Here is a 26,360-nt window from a genome sequence, read left to right as displayed (position 1 = left end):
CGCGTTAGTTATTAAGATTAGGGTATCACCATCAGGTTGATAGCATAGTTTTGTGCTGCTGGCTATTACGCATTTGTTTGTTAAGATTAGGGTATCACCATCAGGTTGATACAACACTTCACAATTAATAAATATTACGCTTTAGTTATTAAGATTGGGGTATCACCATAAGGTTGATACAACACTTCACCGTTAATAAATATTACGCGTTAGATATTAAGATTAGGGTATCACAATCTGGTTGATACAACAGTTTTCTGCTGCTGGCATTTATTGGTTAAAAGTAGGCTATCACCATCAGGTTGATACAACACTTCAGCGTTAATAAATATTACGCGTTATGTTTAGGCTATCACCATCAAATTGACACAACAGTTTTGTGCTGCTGGCCATTACGCATTTGTTTGTTAATAGTAGGGTGTCACCATCAGGTTGATACAACACTTCACCGTTAATAAATATTACGCGTTAGTTATTAACATTAGGGTATCACCATCAGGTTGATACAACAGTTTTCTGCTGCTGGCCATTACGCATTTGTTTGTTAAGATTAGGGTATCACCTTCAGGTTGATACAACACTTCAGCGTTAATAAATATTACGCGTTAGTTATTAAGATTAGGGTATCACCATAAGGTTGATACAACACTTCAGCGTTAATAAATATTACGCGTTAGTTATTAACATTAGGGTATCACCATCAGGTTGATAGCACAGTTTTGTGCTGCTGGCTATTACGCATTTGTTTGTTAAGATTAGGGTATCACCATCTGGTTGATACAACACTTCACAATTAATAAATATTACGCGTTAGTTATTTAAATTAGTGTATCACTATCATGTTGATACAACAGTTTTCTGCTGCTGGCCATTGCGCATTTATTTGTTAAGAGTAAATTATCACCATCATGTTGATATAACACTTCACCGTTAATAAATTTTACGCGTTAGTTATTAAGATTAGGGTATCACTATAAGGTTGATACAACACTTCAGCATTAATAAATATTACGCGTTAAGTTTAGGGTATCACCATTAGGTTGACACAACAGTTTTATGCTGCTGGCCATTACGAATTTATTTGTTAAGAGTAGGGTATCACCATCAGGTTGATACAACACTTCACCGTTAATAAATATTACGCGTTAGTTATTAAGATTAGGGTATCACCATCAGGTTGATAGCACAGTTTTGTGCTGCTGGCTATTACGCATTTGTTTGTTAAGATTAGGGTATCACCATCAGGTTGATACAACAGTTCACAATTAATAAATATTACGCGTTAGTTATTAAGATTGGGGTATCACCATAAGGTTGATACAACACTTCACCGTTAATAAATATTACGCGTTAGATATTAAGATTAGGGTATCACAATCTGGTTGATACAACAGTTTTCTGCTGCTGGCATTTATTGGTTAAAAGTAGGCTATCACCATCAGGTTGATACAACACTTCAGCGTTAATAAATATTACGCGTTATGTTTAGGGTATCACCATCAAATTGACACAACAGTTTTGTGCTGCTGGCCATTACGCATTTGTTTGTTAATAGTAGGGTGTCACCATCAGGTTGATACAACACTTCACCGTTAATAAATATTACGCGTTAGTTATTAACATTAGGGTATCACCATCAGGTTGATACAACAGTTTTCTGCTGCTGGCCATTACGCATTTGTTTGTTAAGATTAGGGTATCACCATAAGGGTATACAACACTTCAGCGTTAATAAATATTACGCGTTAGTTATTAAGATTAGGGTATCACAATCAGGTTGATACAACCGTTTTGTGCTGCTGGCCATTACGCATTTGTTTGTTAAGATTAGGGTATCACCATAAGGTTGATACAACACTTCAGCGTTAATAAATATTACGTGTTAAGTTTAGGGTATCACCATCAGGTTGGCACAACAGTTTTCTGCTGCAGGGCATTACACATTTATTTGTTAAGAGTAGGGTATCATCATCAGGTTGTTACAACACTTCTCCGTTAATAAATATTACGCGTTAGTTATTAAGATTAGGGTATCACCATCAGGTTGATACAACACTTCACAATTAATAAATATTACGCGTTAGTTATTAAGATTAGGGTATCACCATAAGGTTGATACAACAGTTTTCTGCTGCTGGCCATTACGCATTTATTTGTTAAGAGTAGGGTATCATCATCAGGTTGTTACAACACTTCACCGTTAATAAATATTACGCGTTAGTTATTAACATTAGTGTTTCACCATCAGGTTGATACAATACTTCACAATTAATAAATATTACGCGTTAGTTATTAAGATTAGGGTATCACCATAAGGTTGATACAACAGTTTTCTGCTGCTGGCTATTACGCATTTGTTTGTTAAGATTGGGGTATCACCATAAGGTTGATACAACACTTCACCGTTAATAAATATTACGCGTTAGATATTAAGATTAGGGTATCACAATCTGGTTGATACAACAGTTTTCTGCTGCTGGCCATTACGCATTTATTGGTTAAAAGTAGGCTATCACCATCAGGTTGATACAACACTTCAGCGTTAATAAATATTACGCGTTATGTATAGGGTATCATCATCAAATTGACACAACAGTTTTGTGCTGCTGGCTTTTACGCATTTGTTTGTTAAGAGGAGGGTATCACCATCAGGTTGATACTACAATTCACCGTTACTAAATATTACGCGTTAGTTATTAAGATTAGGGTATCACCATCAGGTTGATACAACACTTCACATTTAATAAATATTACGCGTTAGTTATTAAGATTAGTGTATCACCATAAGGTTGATACGACAGTTTTCTGCTGCTGGCCATTACGCATTTGTTTGTTAATAGTAGGGTGTCACCATCAGGTTGATACAACACTTCACCGTTAATAAATATTACGCGTTAGTTGTTAACATTAGGGTATCACCATCAGGTTGATACAACAGTTTTCTGCTGCTGGCCATTACGCATTTGTTTGTTAAGATTAGGGTATCACCATAAGGGTATACAACACTTCAGCGTTAATAAATATTACGCGTTAGTTATTAAGATTAGGGTATCACAATCAGGTTGATACAACCGTTTTGTGCTGCTGGCCATTACGCATTTGTTTGTTAAGATTAAGGTATCACCATAAGGTTGATACAACACTTCAGCGTTAATAAATATTACGCGTTAAGTTTAGGGTATCACCATCAGGTTGGCACAACAGTTTTCTACTGCAGGCGATTACGCATTTATTTGTTAAGAGTAAGGTATCACCATCAGGTTGATACAACACTTCACCGTTAATAAATATTACGCGTTAGATATTAAGATTAGGGTATCACAATCTGGTTGATACAACAGTTTTCTGCTGCTGGCCATTACGCATTTATTGGTTAAAAGTAGGCTATCACCATCAGGTTGATACAACACTTCAGCGTTAATAAATATTACGCGTTATGTATAGCGTATCACCATCAAATTGACACAACAGTTTTGTGCTGCTGGCTTTTACGCATTTGTTTGTTAAGAGGAGGGTATCACCATCAGGTTGATACTACAATTCACCGTTACTAAATATTACGCGTTAGTTATTAAGATTAGGGTATCACCATCAGGTTGATACAACACTTCACATTTAATAAATATTACGCGTTAGTTATTAAGATTAGTGTATCACCATAAGGTTGATACAACAGTTTTCTGCTGCTGGCCATTACGCATTTGTTTGTTAATAGTAGGGTGTCACCATCAGGTTGATACAACACTTCACCGTTAATAAATATTACGCGTTAGTTGTTAACATTAGGGTATCACCATCAGGTTGATACAACAGTTTTCTGCTGCTGGCCATTACGCATTTGTTTGTTAAGATTAGGGTATCACCATAAGGGTATACAACACTTCAGCGTTAATAAATATTACGCGTTAGTTATTAAGATTAGGGTATCACAATCAGGTTGATACAACCGTTTTGTGCTCCTGCCCATTACGCATTTGTTTGTTAAGATTAAGGTATCACCATAAGGTTGATACAACACTTCAGCGTTAATAAATATTACGCGTTAAGTTTAGGGTATCACCATCAGGTTGGCACAACAGTTTTCTACTGCTGGCCATTACGCATTTATTTGTTAAGAGTAAGGTATCACCATCAGGTTGATACAACACTTCACCGTTAATAAATATTACGCGTTAGATATTAAGATTAGGGTATCACCATCAGGTTGATAGCACAGTTTTGTGCTGCTAGCTATTACGCATTTGTTTGTTAAGATTGGGGTATAACCATAAGGTTGATACAACACTTCACCGTTAATAAATATTACGCGTTAGATATTAAGATTAGGGTATCACAATCTGGTTGATACAACAGTTTTCTGCTGCTGGCCATTACGCATTTATTGGTTAAAAGTAGGCTATCACCATCAGGTTGATACAACACTTCAGCGTTAATAAATATTACGCGTTATGTATAGGGTATCACCATCAAATTGACACAACAGTTTTGTGCTGCTGGCTTTTACGCATTTGTTTGTTAAGAGGAGGGTATCACCATCAGGTTGATACTACAATTCACCGTTACTAAATATTACGCGTTAGTTATTAAGATTAGGGTATCACCATCAGGTTGATACAACACTTCACATTTAATAAATATTACGCGTTAGTTATTAAGATTAGTGTATCACCATAAGGTTGATACAACAGTTTTCTGCTGCTGGCCATTACGCATTTGTTTGTTAATAGTAGGGTGTCACCATCAGGTTGATACAACACTTCACCGTTAATAAATATTACGCGTTAGTTGTTAACATTAGGGTATCACCATCAGGTTGATACAACAGTTTTCTGCTGCTGGCCATTACGCGTTAGTTATTAAGATTAGGGTATCACAATCAGGTTGGTACAACCGTTTTGTGCTGCTGGCCATTACGCATTTGTTTGTTAAGATTAAGGTATCACCGTAAGGTTGATACAACACTTCAGCGTTAATAAATATTACGCGTTAAGTTTAGGGTATCACCATCAGGTTGGCACAACAGTTTTCTGCTGCAGGGCATTACGCATTTATTTGTTAAGAGTAGGGTATCATCATCAGGTTGTTACAACACTTCACCGTTAATAAATATTACGCGTTAGTTATTAAGATTAGGTATCACAATCAGGTTGATACAACCGTTTTGTGCTGCTGGCCATTACGCATTTGTTTGTTAAGATTAGGGTATCACCATAAGGTTGATACAACAGTTCAGCGTTAATAAATATTACGCGTTAGTTATTAACATTAGGGTATCACCATCAGGTTGATAGCACAGTTTTGTGCTGCTGGCTATTACGCATTTGTTTGTTAAGATTAGGGTATCACCATCTGGTTGATACAACACTTCACAATTAATAAATATTACGCGTTAGTTATTTAAATTAGTGTATCACTATCATGTTGATACAACAGTTTTCTGCTGCTGGCCATTACGCATTTATTTGTTAAGAGTAAATTATCACCATCATGTTGATATAACACTTCACCGTTAATAAATTTTACGCGTTAGTTATTAAGATTAGGGTATCACTATAAGGTTGATACAACACTTCAGCATTAATAAATATTACGCGTTAAGTTTAGGGTATCACCATTAGGTTGACACAACAGTTTTATGCTGCTGGCCATTACGAATTTATTTGTTAAGAGTAGGGTATCACCATCAGGTTGATACAACACTTCACCGTTAATAAATATTACGCGTTAGTTATTAAGATTAGGGTATCACCATCAGGTTGATAGCACAGTTTTGTGCTGCTGGCTATTACGCATTTGTTTGTTAAGATTAGGGTATCACCATCAGGTTGATACAACACTTCACAATTAATAAATATTACGCTTTAGTTATTAAGATTGGGGTATCACCATAAGGTTGATACAACACTTCACCGTTAATAAATATTACGCGTTAGATATTAAGATTAGGGTATCACAATCTGGTTGATACAACAGTTTTCTGCTGCTGGCATTTATTGGTTAAAAGTAGGCTATCACCATCAGGTTGATACAACACTTCAGCGTTAATAAATATTACGCGTTATGTTTAGGCTATCACCATCAAATTGACACAACAGTTTTGTGCTGCTGGCCATTACGCATTTGTTTGTTAATAGTAGGGTGTCACCATCAGGTTGATACAACACTTCACCGTTAATAAATATTACGCGTTAGTTATTAACATTAGGGTATCACCATCAGGTTGATACAACAGTTTTCTGCTGCTGGCCATTACGCATTTGTTTGTTAAGATTAGGGTATCACCTTCAGGTTGATACAACACTTCAGCGTTAATAAATATTACGCGTTAGTTATTAAGATTAGGGTATCACCATAAGGTTGATACAACACTTCAGCGTTAATAAATATTACGCGTTAGTTATTAACATTAGGGTATCACCATCAGGTTGATAGCACAGTTTTGTGCTGCTGGCTATTACGCATTTGTTTGTTAAGATTAGGGTATCACCATCTGGTTGATACAACACTTCACAATTAATAAATATTACGCGTTAGTTATTTAAATTAGTGTATCACTATCATGTTGATACAACAGTTTTCTGCTGCTGGCCATTGCGCATTTATTTGTTAAGAGTAAATTATCACCATCATGTTGATATAACACTTCACCGTTAATAAATTTTACGCGTTAGTTATTAAGATTAGGGTATCACTATAAGGTTGATACAACACTTCAGCATTAATAAATATTACGCGTTAAGTTTAGGGTATCACCATTAGGTTGACACAACAGTTTTATGCTGCTGGCCATTACGAATTTATTTGTTAAGAGTAGGGTATCACCATCAGGTTGATACAACACTTCACCGTTAATAAATATTACGCGTTAGTTATTAAGATTAGGGTATCACCATCAGGTTGATAGCACAGTTTTGTGCTGCTGGCTATTACGCATTTGTTTGTTAAGATTAGGGTATCACCATCAGGTTGATACAACAGTTCACAATTAATAAATATTACGCGTTAGTTATTAAGATTGGGGTATCACCATAAGGTTGATACAACACTTCACCGTTAATAAATATTACGCGTTAGATATTAAGATTAGGGTATCACAATCTGGTTGATACAACAGTTTTCTGCTGCTGGCATTTATTGGTTAAAAGTAGGCTATCACCATCAGGTTGATACAACACTTCAGCGTTAATAAATATTACGCGTTATGTTTAGGGTATCACCATCAAATTGACACAACAGTTTTGTGCTGCTGGCCATTACGCATTTGTTTGTTAATAGTAGGGTGTCACCATCAGGTTGATACAACACTTCACCGTTAATAAATATTACGCGTTAGTTATTAACATTAGGGTATCACCATCAGGTTGATACAACAGTTTTCTGCTGCTGGCCATTACGCATTTGTTTGTTAAGATTAGGGTATCACCATAAGGGTATACAACACTTCAGCGTTAATAAATATTACGCGTTAGTTATTAAGATGAGGGTATCACAATCAGGTTGATACAACCGTTTTGTGCTGCTGGCCATTACGCATTTGTTTGTTAAGATTAGGGTATCACCATAAGGTTGATACAACACTTCAGCGTTAATAAATATTACGTGTTAAGTTTAGGGTATCACCATCAGGTTGGCACAACAGTTTTCTGCTGCAGGGCATTACACATTTATTTGTTAAGAGTAGGGTATCATCATCAGGTTGTTACAACACTTCTCCGTTAATAAATATTACGCGTTAGTTATTAAGATTAGGGTATCACCATCAGGTTGATACAACACTTCACAATTAATAAATATTACGCGTTAGTTATTAAGATTAGGGTATCACCATAAGGTTGATACAACAGTTTTCTGCTGCTGGCCATTACGCATTTATTTGTTAAGAGTAGGGTATCATCATCAGGTTGTTACAACACTTCACCGTTAATAAATATTACGCGTTAGTTATTAACATTAGTGTTTCACCATCAGGTTGATACAATACTTCACCGTTAATAAATATTACGCGTTAGATATTAAGATTAGGGTATCACCATCAGGTTGATAGCACAGTTTTGTGCTGCTAGCTATTACGCATTTGTTTGTTAAGATTGGGGTATCACCATAAGGTTGATACAACACTTCAACGTTAATAAATATTACGCGTTAGATATTAAGATTAGGGTATCACAATCTGGTTGATACAACAGTTTTCTGCTGCTGGCCATTACGCATTTATTGGTTTAAAGTAGGCTATCACCATCAGGTTGATACAACACTTCAGCGTTAATAAATATTACGCGTTATGTATAGGGTATCACCATCAAATTGACACAACAGTTTTGTGCTGCTGGCTTTTACGCATTTGTTTGTTAAGAGGAGGGTATCACCATCAGGTTGATACTACAATTCACCGTTACTAAATATTACGCGTTAGTTATTAAGATTAGGGTATCACCATCAGGTTGATACAACACTTCACATTTAATAAATATTACGCGTTAGATATTAAGATTACTGTATCACCATAAGGTTGATACAACAGTTTTCTGCTGCTGGCCATTACGCATTTGTTTGTTAATAGTAGGGTGTCACCATCAGGTTGATACAACACTTCACCGTTAATAAATATTACGCGTTAGTTGTTAACATTAGGGTATCACCATCAGGTTGATACAACAGTTTTCTGCTGCTGGCCATTACGCATTTGTTTGTTAAGATTAGGGTATCACCGTAAGGGTATACAACAATTCAGCGTTAATAAATATTACGCGTTAGTTATTAAGATTAGGGTATCACAATCAGGTTGATACAACCGTTTTGTGCTGCTGGCCATTACGCATTTGTTTGTTAAGATTAAGGTATCACCATAAGGTTGATACAACACTTCAGCGTTAATAAATATTACGCGTTAAGTTTAGGGTATCACCATCAGGTTGGCACAACAGTTTTCTACTGCAGGCCATTACGCATTTATTTGTTAAGAGTAAGGTATCACCATCAGGTTGATACAACACTTCACCGTTAATAAATATTACGCGTTAGATATTAAGATTAGGGTATCACCATCAGGTTGATAGCACAGTTTTGTGCTGCTAGCTATTACGCATTTGTTTGTTAAGATTGGGGTATCACCATAAGGTTGATACAACACTTCACCGTTAATAAATATTACGCGTTAGATATTAAGATTAGGGTATCACAATCTGGTTGATACAACAGTTTTCTGCTGCTGGCCATTACGCATTTATTGGTTAAAAGTAGGCTATCACCATCAGGTTGATACAACACTTCTGCGTTAATAAATATTACGCGTTATGTATAGGGTATCACCATCAAATTGACACAACAGTTTTGTGCTGCTGGCTTTTACGCATTTGTTTGTTAAGAGGAGGGTATCACCATCAGGTTGATACTACAATTCACCGTTACTAAATATTACGCGTTAGTTATTAAGATTAGGGTATCACCATCAGGTTGATACAACACTTCACATTTAATAAATATTACGCGTTAGTTATTAAGATTAGTGTATCACCATAAGGTTGATACAACAGTTTTCTGCTGCTGGCCATTACGCATTTGTTTGTTAATAGTAGGGTGTCACCATCAGGTTGATACAACACTTCTCCGTTAATAAATATTACGCGTTAGTTATTAAGATTAGGGTATCACCATCAGGTTGATACAACAGTTTTGTGCTGCTGGCCATTACGCATTTGTTTGTTAAGATTAAGGTATCACCGTAAGGTTGATACAACACTTCAGCGTTAATAAATATTACGCGTTAAGTTTAGGGTATCACCATCAGGTTGGCACAACAGTTTTCTGCTGCAGGGCATTACGCATTTATTTGTTAAGAGTAGGGTATCATCATCAGGTTGTTACAACACTTCACCGTTAATAAATATTACGCGTTAGTTATTAAGATTAGGTATCACAATCAGGTTGATACAACCGTTTTGTGCTGCTGGCCATTACGCATTTGTTTGTTAAGATTAGGGTATCACCATAAGTTTGATACAACACTTCAGCGTTAATAAATATTACGCGTTAGTTATTAACATTAGGGTATCACCATCAGGTTGATAGCACAGTTTTGTGCTGCTGGCTATTACGCATTTGTTTGTTAAGATTAGGGTATCACCATCTGGTTGATACAACACTTCACAATTAATAAATATTACGCGTTAGTTATTTAAATTAGTGTATCACTATCATGTTGATACAACAGTTTTCTGCTGCTGGCCATTACGCATTTATTTGTTAAGAGTAAATTATCACCATCATGTTGATATAACACTTCACCGTTAATAAATTTTACGCGTTAGTTATTAAGATTAGGGTATCACTATAAGGTTGATACAACACTTCAGCATTAATAAATATTACGCGTTAAGTTTAGGGTATCACCATTAGGTTGACACAACAGTTTTATGCTGCTGGCCATTACGAATTTATTTGTTAAGAGTAGGGTATCACCATCAGGTTGATACAACACTTCACCGTTAATAATTATTACGCGTTAGTTATTAAGATTAGGGTATCACCATCAGGTTGATAGCACAGTTTTGTGCTTCTGGCTATTACGCATTTGTTTGTTAAGATTAGGGTATCACCATCAGGTTGATACAACACTTCACAATTAATAAATATTACGCTTTAGTTATTAAGATTGGGGTATCACCATAAGGTTGATACAACACTTCACCGTTAATAAATATTACGCGTTAGATATTAAGATTAGGGTATCACAATCTGGTTGATACAACAGTTTTCTGCTGCTGGCATTTATTGGTTAAAAGTAGGCTATCACCATCAGGTTGATACAACACTTCAGCGTTAATAAATATTACGCGTTATGTTTAGGCTATCACCATCAAATTGACACAACAGTTTTGTGCTGCTGGCCATTACGCATTTGTTTGTTAATAGTAGGGTGTCACCATCAGGTTGATACAACACTTCACCGTTAATAAATATTACGCGTTAGTTATTAACATTAGGGTATCACCATCAGGTTGATACAACAGTTTTCTGCTGCTGGCCATTACGCATTTGTTTGTTAAGATTAGGGTATCACCTTCAGGTTGATACAACACTTCAGCGTTAATAAATATTACGCGTTAGTTATTAAGATTAGGGTATCACCATAAGGTTGATACAACACTTCAGCGTTAATAAATATTACGCGTTAGTTATTAACATTAGGGTATCACCATCAGGTTGATAGCACAGTTTTGTGCTGCTGGCTATTACGCATTTGTTTGTTAAGATTAGGGTATCACCATCTGGTTGATACAACACTTCACAATTAATAAATATTACGCGTTAGTTATTTAAATTAGTGTATCACTATCATGTTGATACAACAGTTTTCTGCTGCTGGCCATTACGCATTTATTTGTTAAGAGTAAATTATCACCATCATGTTGATATAACACTTCACCGTTAATAAATTTTACGCGTTAGTTATTAAGATTAGGGTATCACTATAAGGTTGATACAACACTTCAGCATTAATAAATATTACGCGTTAAGTTTAGGGTATCACCATTAGGTTGACACAACAGTTTTATGCTGCTGGCCATTACGAATTTATTTGTTAAGAGTAGGGTATCACCATCAGGTTGATACAACACTTCACCGTTAATAAATATTACGCGTTAGTTATTAAGATTAGGGTATCACCATCAGGTTGATAGCACAGTTTTGTGCTGCTGGCTATTACGCATTTGTTTGTTAAGATTAGGGTATCACCATCAGGTTGATACAACAGTTCACAATTAATAAATATTACGCGTTAGTTATTAAGATTGGGGTATCACCATAAGGTTGATACAACACTTCACCGTTAATAAATATTACGCGTTAGATATTAAGATTAGGGTATCACAATCTGGTTGATACAACAGTTTTCTGCTGCTGGCATTTATTGGTTAAAAGTAGGCTATCACCATCAGGTTGATACAACACTTCAGCGTTAATAAATATTACGCGTTATGTTTAGGGTATCACCATCAAATTGACACAACAGTTTTGTGCTGCTGGCCATTACGCATTTGTTTGTTAATAGTAGGGTGTCACCATCAGGTTGATACAACACTTCACCGTTAATAAATATTACGCGTTAGTTATTAACATTAGGGTATCACCATCAGGTTGATACAACAGTTTTCTGCTGCTGGCCATTACGCATTTGTTTGTTAAGATTAGGGTATCACCATAAGGGTATACAACACTTCAGCGTTAATAAATATTACGCGTTAGTTATTAAGATTAGGGTATCACAATCAGGTTGATACAACCGTTTTGTGCTGCTGGCCATTACGCTTTTGTTTGTTAAGATTAGGGTATCACCATAAGGTTGATACAACACTTCAGCGTTAATAAATATTACGTGTTAAGTTTAGGGTATCACCATCAGGTTGGCACAACAGTTTTCTGCTGCAGGGCATTACGCATTTATTTGTTAAGAGTAGGGTATCATCATCAGGTTGTTACAACACTTCTCCGTTAATAAATATTACGCGTTAGTTATTAAGATTAGGGTATCACCATCAGGTTGATACAACACTTCACAATTAATAAATATTACGCGTTAGTTATTAAGATTAGGGTATCACCATAAGGTTGATACAACAGTTTTCTGCTGCTGGCCATTACGCATTTATTTGTTAAGAGTAGGGTATCATCATCAGGTTGTTACAACACTTCACCGTTAATAAATATTACGCGTTAGTTATTAACATTAGTGTTTCACCATCAGGTTGATACAACACTTCACAATTAATAAATATTACGCGTTAGTTATTAAGATTAGGGTATCACCATAAGGTTGATACAACAGTTTTCTGCTGCTGGCCATTACGCATTTGTTTGTTAAGATTAGGGTATCACCATCTGGTTGATACAACACTTCACAATTAATAAATATTACGCGTTAGTTATTTAAATTAGTGTATCACTATCATGTTGATACAACAGTTTTCTGCTGCTGGCCATTACGCATTTATTTGTTAAGAGTAAATTATCACCATCATGTTGATATAACACTTCACCGTTAATAAATTTTACGCGTTAGTTATTAAGATTAGGGTATCACTATAAGGTTGATACAACACTTCAGCATTAATAAATATTACGCGTTAAGTTTAGGGTATCACCATTAGGTTGACACAACAGTTTTATGCTGCTGGCCATTACGAATTTATTTGTTAAGAGTAGGGTATCACCATCAGGTTGATACAACACTTCACCGTTAATAAATATTACGCGTTAGTTATTAAGATTAGGGTATCACCATCAGGTTGATAGCACAGTTTTGTGCTGCTGGCTATTACGCATTTGTTTGTTAAGATTAGGGTATCACCATCAGGTTGATACAACAGTTCACAATTAATAAATATTACGCGTTAGTTATTAAGATTGGGGTATCACCATAAGGTTGATACAACACTTCACCGTTAATAAATATTACGCGTTAGATATTAAGATTAGGGTATCACAATCTGGTTGATACAACAGTTTTCTGCTGCTGGCATTTATTGGTTAAAAGTAGGCTATCACCATCAGGTTGATACAACACTTCAGCGTTAATAAATATTACGCATTATGTTTAGGGTATCACCATCAAATTGACACAACAGTTTTGTGCTGCTGGCTTTTACGCATTTGTTTGTTAATAGTAGGGTGTCACCATCAGGTTGATACAACACTTCACCGTTAATAAATATTACGCGTTAGTTATTAACATTAGGGTATCACCATCAGGTTGATACAACAGTTTTCTGCTGCTGGCCATTACGCATTTGTTTGTTAATAGTAGGGTGTCACCATCAGGTTGATACAACACTTCACCGTTAATAAATATTACGCGTTAGTTATTAACATTAGGGTATCACCATCAGGTTGATACAACAGTTTTCTGCTGCTGGCCATTACGCATTTGTTTGTTAAGATTAGGGTATCACCATAAGGGTATACAACACTTCAGCGTTAATAAATATTACGCGTTAGTTATTAAGATTAGGGTATCACAATCAGGTTGATACAACCGTTTTGTGCTGCTGGCCATTACGCATTTGTTTGTTAAGATTAGGGTATCACCATAAGGTTGATACAACACTTCAGCGTTAATAAATATTACGTGTTAAGTTTAGGGTATCACCATCAGGTTGGCACAACAGTTTTCTGCTGCCGGGCATTACGCATTTATTTGTTAAGAGTAGGGTATCATCATCAGGTTGTTACAACACTTCTCCGTTAATAAATATTACGCGTTAGTTATTAAGATTTGGGTATCACCATCAGGTTGATACAACACTTCACAATTAATAAATATTACGCGTTAGTTATTAAGATTAGGGTATCACAATTAGGTTGATACAACAGTTTTCTGCTGCTGGCCATTACGCATTTGTTTGTTAATAGTAGGGTGTCACCATCAGGTTGATACAACACTTCACCGTTAATAAATATTACGCGTTAGTTATTAACATTAGTGTTTCACCATCAGGTTGATACAACAGTTTTCTGCTGCTGGCCATTACGCAACTAGTTATCAAGATTAAGGTATCAACGTCTGGTTGTTACAACAGTTTCCTGTTTCTGGCTATTTAGTTATTAAGATTAAGGTATCATCGCCAGGTTGGTGCAACAATTTACAGATATTGAATATGACGCATTTTCTTATGATGAGTAGGGTATTACCGTCAGGTTGGTACAACAGTTTTCTTCTGATTTATATTAGGCATTTAGTCATTAATATTAGGGTATCACCGCAAGGTTGATAGAATAGTTTTTTCCTGCTGGTTATTAGGTATTTAGTTATTAAAATAAGAAATTTACCGTCATGTTAATACTACATTTTACGTTATTAAATATAACGCTTATAGTTATTAAGATTAGAGTATCTCCATCTGGCTCATAAAACACTTTACAGATTTTGAATTTGTCTCGTTTAGTCATTATGATTAGTGTATCACCGTCTGGTTGATACAACTCTTTACCGTTATTAGAGATGGAGTTTTTAGTTATTAAGATGAGTGTATTTGGTTTAGCATTCAGTTTGTAAGATTAGAGTACCACTGTCAGGTTTTTAGGCTAATTAAGACGCGTGTAGTAGCTAAAATTATGTATCTCCATTAGGATAATGAATCACTTTTCTGTTCCTTGTTGTTACTCATTTAGTTTTTACTATTAAAGTATCACCATGAGATTCGTTGTACATTTTTATGTTACTACGCGTTCAATATGTTAGGGTATTACTATCTGGTTGCTGTGTTAGCTATGTAATATAGACTTTACAGGGTAGATGGAATCCGGATCATAATAATTTCTGCATAATGGTATTTTTCTTTTAACATGACCCCTAATATTTGTGGTTTTCGTTCCGATTCTGGAGGACAATCTAATACTGGCTTCATTAGTATTCTTTTAATAATTACGTTGAATGTGGATAGATGCAATAAACGGATGTTATATATTATTAGCTACCTAAAGTACTTGGGTGGTTCATAAACTGTCTGGTTAGTTTTGGAGTAAAACAGTGCCTCGATGAGGACGATTGGCTCATGGATTGCCTCCGAATGAGTTCTGTTAATATTGCTGCTGGGCTTTGTTGAAACGATTAGCTTTATGGTTATGAATGAAAACAGCATCCAATTGTTTTGAAGTTATTTTTTATTAATTTTGGAACATTGTGTTTTTTTGTAAAGTAATTAAATTTTCTTTTATCTTACAGTGCAACATTATTGCATATTAGTGTAATATTAGTGCACCCTAAGTAATGCTAGTGCTAATATGTAGAATATTAGTGCACATTAATGTGACATACCTGCTCTTTAAGCGATCGTTAGTGCATATTATTGTAACATTAGTGCATGTTATTAGAATACTAGTGCACGTTAGTGGAAGTGAAGTACACATCGATGAAGATTAGAGTAGTTAATTGTAACATTAGTGCAAACTAGTTGAACTTAGGTGCACATTAGTGTAGCTTTAATGCTCTAATACTTCACTATGAGATGTAACTACTAGATTTCTCTTAAATTCTTCCAGCACCACATTAACAGTACACTTTCGGAGGCAATTCATGAGTAAGGGCCCTCAATCGTTCGCGTCATGGCTCTGTTTAACTCCCTAGCTAACCAGCTACTTTAGGTGCCACATTGTTTGTTCAGTTTCTTCCAAGTTAGGTTATCTAATTTACTTTATTTAGAGTATTACTTTGTTGGTATGTTAGTGTTTCACCGTGAGGTAGATGAGACACTTTTCCGTTAATATATAGGATGCGCGTTAGGTTTAATCTTAGTTTATTACCACCAAGTGGATACTGCATTTTAAAATTTATTCAGGGTTCATATTTTCTTTGCTATTTCCTATTTATCGCTTGGTTGATTGTCTATTGATTGAACGATTCCAAGATTACTTCCAACGGTTTTTTTCTCAAGCACAGTTCTTCACAAATAGCGTATCCTGTATTCTGCCATTCCTGCTATTTGTCCATTACCATACCCAAACTCGTATAATCGTATTCCTTAACGGGTCCAAAGCTGGTTTTCTCTTACCCCCTCTTAACATCGCAGGTAATGCATCTCCATTGTTAATGAGATTTGCTACTACGCTTGCTTAATAGAGGATGAAAACCAGTTGGAATACGATATTAAAGGCAGGATGGCATTTTGGGGGGCAAAAATCTGAGCTCTTCCTCCACGAGGTGCCCCCCGGACAACTGCTCCCCGAAGCAGGCTAACAGAGCCAGTACCACGTCCATCAAGTATTCTGAGTGGACATTTCTTGAGAATGAAGACTCTGGCCAGTAGTATTCCAATAAATACCATAGTATTTAGATAAATGCGCTAGTATGACTGCGCACAACATATCTGAGACCTCAAGAAACTTTAGTCGCATTGAGGTAGCTAAGTGTACTTCCCAGTAGTTAGGTTTCCCAGTTAACATTTCTTGCCACCTCCTTGAGGTCTTTCCCAACATGATTCCACTCACTTAGCGTCGGTCTTTCTCATATTGTGATCTATGTGATCATAGAACCCAAATATTTATTTGGATTGTGACAAAGTCTTTACATTTTTCCGTTTTAGAAGAAGTTGAAGTTTTCAATTTTTGCTGCAATCAGTTCATCACCATCAGGATGATAAAAACATTTCCTCTGCCAATGTTAGGCGATAGATATAGAATTAGGGTGGTATCACCGTTACATATACATACCGCTATATTAGTGTAATGTATTGTTTATTCTGCCACGAAGTATCGCTTATCGCTATGTATTTATTTCTCTTTTTATCACTTTTGATTGTGTTTGTAAATAAACAATGATGGATTTAAATGATCCCTGATTCCGAGATTAGTACAGATATTGCTTATTTAGCTAGTAATAAATTATTCGATAGTTAATTTAAGTTTCGATCATAAAAGGTAAATGGCAAATTTAAGTGAAAAGAAGACATCAATACAGAAAAAAGTTGAAAAAAATTAATGCCGCTTGGTGGAGAGAAAGAAATAACTTGACGAGATTAGTTTTATTTCAAGCTCGAACTGGAGCAGTAGAAGTTTATTTTTTGTTTAGCAAGTTTTGATATCGATATGTCAAACGTTCGCGCTACTGCACCAGATAATACTTTTATGCTCTACAACCTTTCTAAAACAGTCATAATTTATAGTTTGTAGTCATTTCAAGAGAATAATCATTTCGCTTTGATTAAAACAAACAAATACGTCACGATTTTTAATCGATTAATCAACGGTAAGCGAAAACAGTTTTCAAACTTCGCTTGCTGTAAAGGTGGAAAATTCTTCTGCGTTTTTATGATGTAAGTTGGGATGAGAAACATCATCTTCCAGACCCATTACCTAGAAGGCCTCCTTTCTTCAGGACATCATTGAAATATAGACATGTCACAAGTTAAACAAATTTAACGCAACAAAATACTTTACGTACTTAAAATGTGTGTGGCTGTATGGTGCGCTAGATTTTGGTGAAAGTGTATTGTTCGTGTTGTATTATTATTAAACATTTTTTTATTTAGTTATTGATTTACATTGAAAATTTAACCAAATGTATAGCCTTGGTCTTAGACCGTCAGGCGAGTTGCCACTTAATACAAAAAGAAAAATAATGAGTAATTGTACAAAAATAAACAAATTAAATTTCAATTTTTACGTTACAAAACAAACAGTAAATAATAGTGAATTGTTCGTGTGGTTAGGCTAGGGTACCCACAGGGACGCCAAGGTCCCTAAAGAAGTGGCGAGTCCCCTTACCCCTTGATGTTATCGTTAATTAACATCATTCTATTTATAAATTTTAATTAAATTTGGAAAAAAAATTAATTTAATAGGTTTGAAAAGTGTACTGTCTCTGTTAGCCTACTCCCGGGAGTAGTTGCCCGGGGAGCACCTCCAGGAGGTAGAGATCTTTCGCTCCCCAAAGAACGCCTTTCTACCCACATCCGCAATCTAGTTGGTCTTTTAAGCAGACACAGGGTTATATAGAAGCACTCCACACTATGGAGCTTGAAAAAATGGATTGGGAGAAAATTGGAGGAAAAGGGTATGGGGTAAATAAATCGGTTAGAGATTGAGGGATATACTGGGAGATCTGTCTGCATAGACCTGTGACTAGAATGACGTAAACCTAGATTTTTAGGTTACGTATAGGATGGGGCAATTAGGGAAATATGGGGATAATCAGAAAGGCGTTCGGAAAGTAAAGGGTTTTTGGAATGATGGGATTTATTATAAAAAGATCCAGACTTGGAAAAAACCAACAAAGAAAACGAAATTCAAGATACAACAAGAAGACGATTAACAACTGAAACCTCAGCCAGAAAATGAAATCAACCTAGCAACGACAAATTAAAAAAAACTGAATCGTGTAATGTGTAAAATCGGAGCGTGTTTTTAGTCACGAAGTGTTGTGCAGAATGTGTAACCGAAATAAAATAAATCTAACACAATAATTGATTAGTCTGTTTAATTGATTCACAGTTAGTCTTAAAAAGCCGAAGAAAAACATTAATAGTTCTAAAATGTTCTAAATAATTATAATTCCAAGTATTTTTTTAGGTGATTAGTGCACATGCAATTAGTGAAATGATTGAATTTTTTCATGCATTATTATCATGCTGTTAATTACACCATATTAATAGTATAGGAAAATGAAAAATAAGTGGAATTATAATTATTATTGAAACGCAAGATTATAATATTTTGTTAAAGTAAGTGAATCAATTATTAATAATAAAACTCCTAAAGATTTCCGACTGACTGCGAAGCTACTACGGTAAATCAAATATAAACGGTAATTTTGCTATTCTTCTTGGAGTGCAGGTCCTACCTAGATAATGTTGTGTGGAGTAGATGTTTGGCTTATGAGGAGTGGGGGAACCGGTCTGTTTAGCGTTCAACGTCGCCATTGCCGTCAGTAAGTCAGTACACACTACACAGTACAGCCATGACCGAGCAAGAGGTTCCTTCGTCTGTTGCGCAGCGGATTATCATAAAGTTTTTAATCAATGAAGGCGTTAAACCGTCGGAAATTTTAACTGCGGGCACAGTTTGGGGCCAGTACACTGTCAGAATGTCTCAGAATCGTGTGTTTGCGTGGGCGACCTGAACTGTTTTTGGTTTTCAGTCAACAACCTCGGAGCACTAATTTTTCTGAAACCGAGTTGATCAGTGATTATGGATTGAACATTTCCATAGCTAATACTCACTTCTGATGAAATTTCTCTCACGGCTAACCGGCGATCACGTTCAATAAGCTCTCGAACGGCACGAATATTGTCATCTATAAGGCTTGTCCTTGGGCGTCGATCATGACTTTCGTTTTCAACCCGTTCTCGTCCGCCCTTAAATTCTCTCAACCACGCAAACACACGATTCTAAGACAGTGTACTGTCCCCAAACTGTGCCCGTCACAGTTATACACAAGTTATCTGAAGCAATTCTAACTTGACTGATTACCCTTGTAATTTCAAGTAAAACATTGAACCTCAAATATAAATTAAAATTTTGATCAGCTATCAATCTGTAAACTGAACTAAAAGTAGAATTATTAATTCTAACCAAATCGTCAGTAATTAAATGTTGCTTCAGGTCGCACAGTATTTTTTCTTTAAATTTGTCTATTAAACTGGCATCCTGTTCGTACCACAACCATTCATAACCGAGGCTGAAAAAATAATTCTTGATCTGGGATACCCAGTTATACTTCACAATATTAGCATTTGATGTGTCCAATTGTAATAATTTATTATAACAGAGTTTCGGTAGCCTGTCTCTACGCATACCTAACAGCTTGATCAACCAGTTCAGCGCACGTTTAAAAACAAAATATTTTAATTTAACTCTTTCGGTCTCTATTCTGACCATGTAACCTGGAGTATTACGCTGCCAAAAGAACAATGACTTGATGAGCTTTGTCTGCACCACCTCAATCTGGTCAGTGTACCTAAGCGCCCAGATTTCACTACCATAGAGTAGTACAGAACAAATGCAGCTATCAAAAACCTTTTGTCTGCAAGCCCAAGAAGCTAATTTAGATCCAGAGAAAATACTTTTAGCAGCCGATATTGCTCCTGTCGCTCTTGAGACCATATCTTTACAAGTTAAATTGAAGCATCCCGACTTAGGAAACAAAATACCTAGGTATTTAAAGGTATTCACAATCACAATTTTTTTTATTATTTAAAAATAATTTATAAACCTTTTTACTTTTTCACTGGAATGCTGTTGTTTCTGCATTAGATAATTAATACTAATGGCAATGCTAGATTGTACATGTCGATCTATTTTGAAATACAATTGAAAACCATTGGGAAAGTGGAAATCGTCTTCTAACTTTATAGAAGTTAACTCCTGTTTCGTAATTGATAGTTAATATTAAAGCAGAAGTACGAATGTGAATTTAGTAGGTTTTTGTTTAACAGTAAGAAGTAAAAAAGATTGGAAAAAGTTGAAGTTCTTGCCTAATTTCGCCAGAATACTCCTGTTTCTGTTATGATTCTTAATAATAAGGTCAATTCAAGTTGGTACATTTTGGATTGATGTGTTTTGAAAAACAACGGGCAGAAACCATTGGAAAAAATGGAAATAGACTGTTAATTTCACTGTAATGCTGCTGTATCCGCATTTCATAGTTAATATTAAAGGCAATCCTACAGTTTATGTTGGATCGATCTGTATTGAAAATCAAGAAGCAAAAACCATTGGCAAAAGTAGAAATCGTCTTCTACTTTCACCCGAATGCTCCTGCTTTGTATTTGGTAGTCACTGTGGTAAAATGTACATGTAGGTACGATCTTTTTTTAAGAGTATGAGGTAAAAAGCTATAGAGAAAGTCAAAATTGTCGTCTAATTTTGCTTATTTGATAGTTAGTATTAAGACCAATGCTAGATTGTAATTGTAAAGTCTATCATTTTTGAAAAAAAGAATGTAAAAACAATTGCAAAAATTGAACTTTTATCCCGATTTCACTGAGGTGCGTGATTTCTGTATGCAATAGTTAATAATAAGACAATGCTGGGAAGGGATTAGCTGTGAGGTTAGCATACTGGACTCCCACGCGGAGGTCCCGGGTTCGAATCCAGCTGCTGACCCTTAGATTTTCTCTTCCTAGGAGCTTCTTACAGCTCACTGTCCGGTGATGGACAGTGTTGTCTGTAACGAGAGAACACTGTCCGGAGGCCGGCAGTGCACTGAAAAACTCCGGGCGCCAATGACCTTAGATGTTAATGCGCCTTAAATCATAAAAAAAAAAATAAAAAAAAAAAGACAATGCTACAGAAATTATTCTGCTCCTGTATTTAATAGTTAATATTAAGGCTAGAGCTAATGATTGTGCACAATGGGTCGATCAGTTTCGAAACACAACTAGTAAATACCATTGGATATAGGAGATTTTGTCCCCAGGTAGACTGCTGATTCACTTATTCCAATGGTCTTTCTTTCTTGTTTCCCAAAATTGATTGATCTAGCTTACATAATCTTAAAACTAACTGTCAAATACGGAAACATAAGTATTCTAGTTAAATTACGAGAAATATTCCACCTTTTCCAACTACTTTTACTCCTTGTTTTTCAAAATAGATCTACCCAATTAGTGCAATCTAGCATTGGCTTTAGTGTTAACTATTAAATCCAGGAGCAGCATCATTCCTGTAACGTTAGATGAAAAAAATCATCTTTTACCAATGTTTTTCTTTTTTGTTTCTCGAAATAGATTGACCTAGCGTATTAACCTAAAGAAAAGTGCTTTGGAGAAATCCAATCTGGGCCACTTGTATGTCTTATAATGCATTGATTATTTTAATGTAGAATCGTTCATTCTCAATTAATTCAATTATGTACTTTATGAACCAATTTCATAAAGTTTCTGTTTTATAAAAACTGAAGTGTTTCTGCTACGGATAGAAATGTAAGTATTAGAAATATGCAAACAGAAAGCCATTAACAAAGCTTGAATGTACCAGCATATTGCACGTTCTATGCTGATTAAAAGATTTCCTTTAGAGATTTTACTAATTTTCGCATTTTTTAAATGATTAGAATCGCATATTCATTCATATTTTACTTAACAATAATTATTTTGCAGTGAAAATGCAACAATGTCCGTGTTTTAAACTTAAATTCTCGCGCCTCCCTCAAATAAAATACATTTCCAACTTCTCAGTTCTAAAATATTAGTCGCATAGAATTAAAAGGAAAAATATTTCTTTTTAACACGTACTAGATTTCAATTATTTTTATTCATAATTTTTACAAATGTTTGAGAATTTATTAATATTTTGGATAACATCACGTAACCTCCCTTACTCAGTCTGCTCAGTAAGTGAAGTATGGCCTGGGGAGAACAGTCAGGTTGAAATCTCGTCTGTTATTCTTCCTCTGAGATTTAATAAAAAGGAACCTTATTTAATGATATTAAGTAACGTATGTATGTATTACATACAGTTGTTTATGTATTTTGGGAGAATCGTTTGAAGTTTTTGCTATAGTTATACTTCGTATAATATAGCCAGTGTAAGAAAAAATAACAAGATGACAATGTTAGGGCTTGAAAAAGGTGAGAAATGGTTGCAAAGTTAGGACTGATAAGAAGTTACTAGCTCTGCGTTTCGCTGGTAATGGACTATTTCGTAACAAGAATGAAGAGGGTAGTAGTGTCTACAAGCAGGAGGAGAATGAGAGATATAAGCTGGAGCAAGTGTTGTGTGAACAAGACCTTACCTTTTCTATCGGCTTCATAAGGTATTTTGCTTATCTTTGTCACTTGACCCTTTAATTTTTCACTTTTACTTTAATATCCACCAAGCACTCGTTACCATTCATACTTTTTATTGTCTATTATAATTACAAGGTGTTACGATCAAGTAGAATGTTATTCAATTTTCAATGGATATATTTGTTTTCGATAAATGTTTTTACGAATCGTCAAGTTTTGTGTGCAATGAAAATCAATAATAGAAAATTTAGATTTTGATATTTAGCCAATTGGCTCCTTTTGGCGAAAATCTGTCAATCTTACTACAAATTAACTGAATCCGATTTTTCGTATTTTCTCTTGAACAGCGTTAACGATTTCCTATAAACAACGTACTTTCATTATGTCATTATGATCTAGAGCATGTATTGAAACATTTTCCTCAAAAAATCGATAAAAACTAAAAACTTTCTGTAATAAATAAGACTGCTGTAGCAGCTGGTATGCAGCAATTTGTACTTTGACAGAAATCGTGGGGTACTTACAACCTTTCCAATTGTCAACGAATTCAGTCTCCCCAGTCTAAAATCTTTAGGGAAATAGTAAATGCCCTTCGGTTTGCACTGATTTTACCATTCATAATGACCTCAAAATCTTTTATCCTCTATCTAGCGAAATCCTTTCTTTGCAAAATTATTATGTGCACATCATTGTTTAAGTTAACTTACAGTCACATTTATTTAATTATATGAATAATATTTCATCAGTAGTGATAGATATTAAATGTGTTTCTTTACTTTAACGAATTAAATGAAATAATTTTGAACAAAATTGAACTTGAAAAATTGTTTATTTTGGTTGACAAACCTAATAAACTAATTATTTCAATTTATGGCAGCTTGACTAAAACAAGTTTAGTATAACAGTTTAATTGCAACGTAATTTATGATAAAATAATTTAATGTTTAATGAACGAATACGTTCTAAAAAATTGAGCCGTTTAAAAGATTTAAACTAAAATTTCAGCATTCATATTTTATTTATTTTTTAAATTTTTGAAAGATACAAATTTATCTTGAACAAATGGTTGAATTTTAAGTTGTAGTATCATTGAATTGAATGCTTTTAATTTAAGATTAAATCTATAAACTGTTTATTTCATTGAATAATGATTTTCAGATTGGAAACAGCCAATACTGTGAGCCAATAACTGCAAAACCGTTCATCAACTGAAGTGGAAATGTAAAAGACTTTGAGAAAACATCGATCAAATGAGTAAGTACAATCAACTTTTCTTATGAATCAATTACTTAAAAAATGTACTATTTAGGTACAGATATATTGCATGTTTGTATCACAATCTTATTTATTAAATGATTTTTTTACTTAAAGTGAAAATAAAAAGTATTATTTTGCAGGAGAATAAATAAAAACCTTTAATTTACAAAAAAAAATATATTTATTTGCCTGCGTATTTTATTTTTACATAGACTTCATATATTACATTTGCATATAATTGTTTTAGTTTAATTACAGTCACATTTATTTAATTTTATGAATAATATTTCATCAGTAGTTATAGATAATAAATGTGTTTCTTTACTTTTTTTATATATATGTCTCTTTAGGTCGGATCGCAACTATTCTCTAGGTTAGAGAGGTAAACTGGAGTCACAGTAGAGTAGGTAGTAACCAACGTCGGTTAATAAGTGCGCAGTTATTCTTAACAAACACACCACCTGAGAGAGAAGAATGAAACTAATATTCTACAAAAATAAGGAAACTTTAAGTGCAAAGTTGGTTGAAAAACATGTAAGTTCTTAATCTTACATAAAATTGCATGTGCATGGCAGGAACACCTCCACGAGCTCACTGATTTTCTGTACTCAATATTTCTATGCAATATAAAGTATAAATAAATCCCTTTTAGCTCCTACTTTTTACTCTTCACTTTGCTCCCCTTCCTCTGCCGTCTTAAGTTTAATTATTTATTATTTCACAGAAAAATTAAGATGTTTAAAACAATTTTCTCCCCATAGGTGTTTGATAAATTATCAGATATGCCATTAAAATTAGATAAAAGAGATAATATGTTCGGTTTGTCTTATATATGCTCAAGGGAAGTGTGCTAAATTACTTTTGTCCTGGCTTTACATTATGTAATACCTACCTGTAATGTAATATTAATTATGGAGTTTGATTATGAAGCTTACTCAGATTAAATCTTCTTTACAACATTTCAACTTCTATTTGATAAATATATCTTCCAAATTGGTTATTCTGTTGCAATGTTAATTGTTTATATTGAAGTCTTGGGTCCCATATAGTGGACTGTTTTAGAGGCTACGCCTCAACTTCAACTAATGTTTCAATATCAAAATTGCATTAAAAAATAAAAGTTATGTGTTTCAAAATGTAGTATGTGTTTCTCTCCATCCAGTTTCTTTGCTCAAGGACCCTTTCTTCCCTTCGCTGGCTATTCTTGATCATGGCCCTTCTTTACATCCAGCAGCACTCCTACATAAGTTGAGGTAATTCACATCTAATTTCTACATTTCGTTCATGAAACAAATCAGGAAATCTTCGAAGGTACCCTGTTAATTTGTAGAATTCTACTTCAGGTAGTCTTAACTATTATTTATTGCAAATAATTTGAGATAATTCGCAACTATTTCTACATTCAAATAAATCAATGATGAAATCTCCATACTTACCATGTTACCTTATGGAGCTGATCTTCATGTTATCTTATCCATTATTGATAAGCATCTAAAGCATTTTAACATCAATTAAACCTTTATTCCGATAAATTAAATATTTTCCTTTGAATCAGAATAAAGTTTTTTTTTTTTTTTTTTTTGGCGCATTAACAGCTGAGGTTATTAGCGCCCGGAGCTTTTTCCAGTGCACTGCCGGCCTCCGGACAGTGTTCTCTCGTTACAGACAACACTGTCCATCACCGGACAGTGAGCTGTAAGAAGCTCCTAGGAAGAGAAAAAGTTGTTATTTTGTGCAATAGATGGTTTAAATTAGATTTTCCGAGTTAGTTGCAGAATGGTTTAATTTGTTATAAACAGAATTAACTAAGATTTTGTATGTAAAATGCTACCGTACTACAATAAGTGTGAATGAAATTCAAATCATTTACTGTTTTAATAC

At 34.7% G+C, this 26,360-nt stretch overlaps 1 long non-coding RNA gene across 1 annotated transcript; it reads left to right on the top strand.

Moving 5' to 3' along the window:
- The first annotated feature begins 22,529 nt into the window (after positions 1-22,529).
- LOC141457985 (uncharacterized) lies at positions 22,530-26,360 on the top strand. Its single transcript, XR_012460695.1, has 3 exons — positions 22,530-23,248; positions 24,381-24,476; positions 24,830-26,360. It is a non-coding gene; the product is annotated as an uncharacterized lncRNA (long non-coding RNA).

This window comes from Rhodnius prolixus, unplaced genomic scaffold (assembly GCF_049639745.1).
Source record: "Rhodnius prolixus isolate KJV_2025 unplaced genomic scaffold, Rpr scaffold_5, whole genome shotgun sequence".
In the NCBI taxonomy this organism is placed as follows: domain Eukaryota; kingdom Metazoa; phylum Arthropoda; class Insecta; order Hemiptera; family Reduviidae; genus Rhodnius; species Rhodnius prolixus.
The sequence above is the reverse complement of the archived record's forward strand: the minus strand, read 5'-3'. Positions and strand labels throughout refer to the sequence as shown.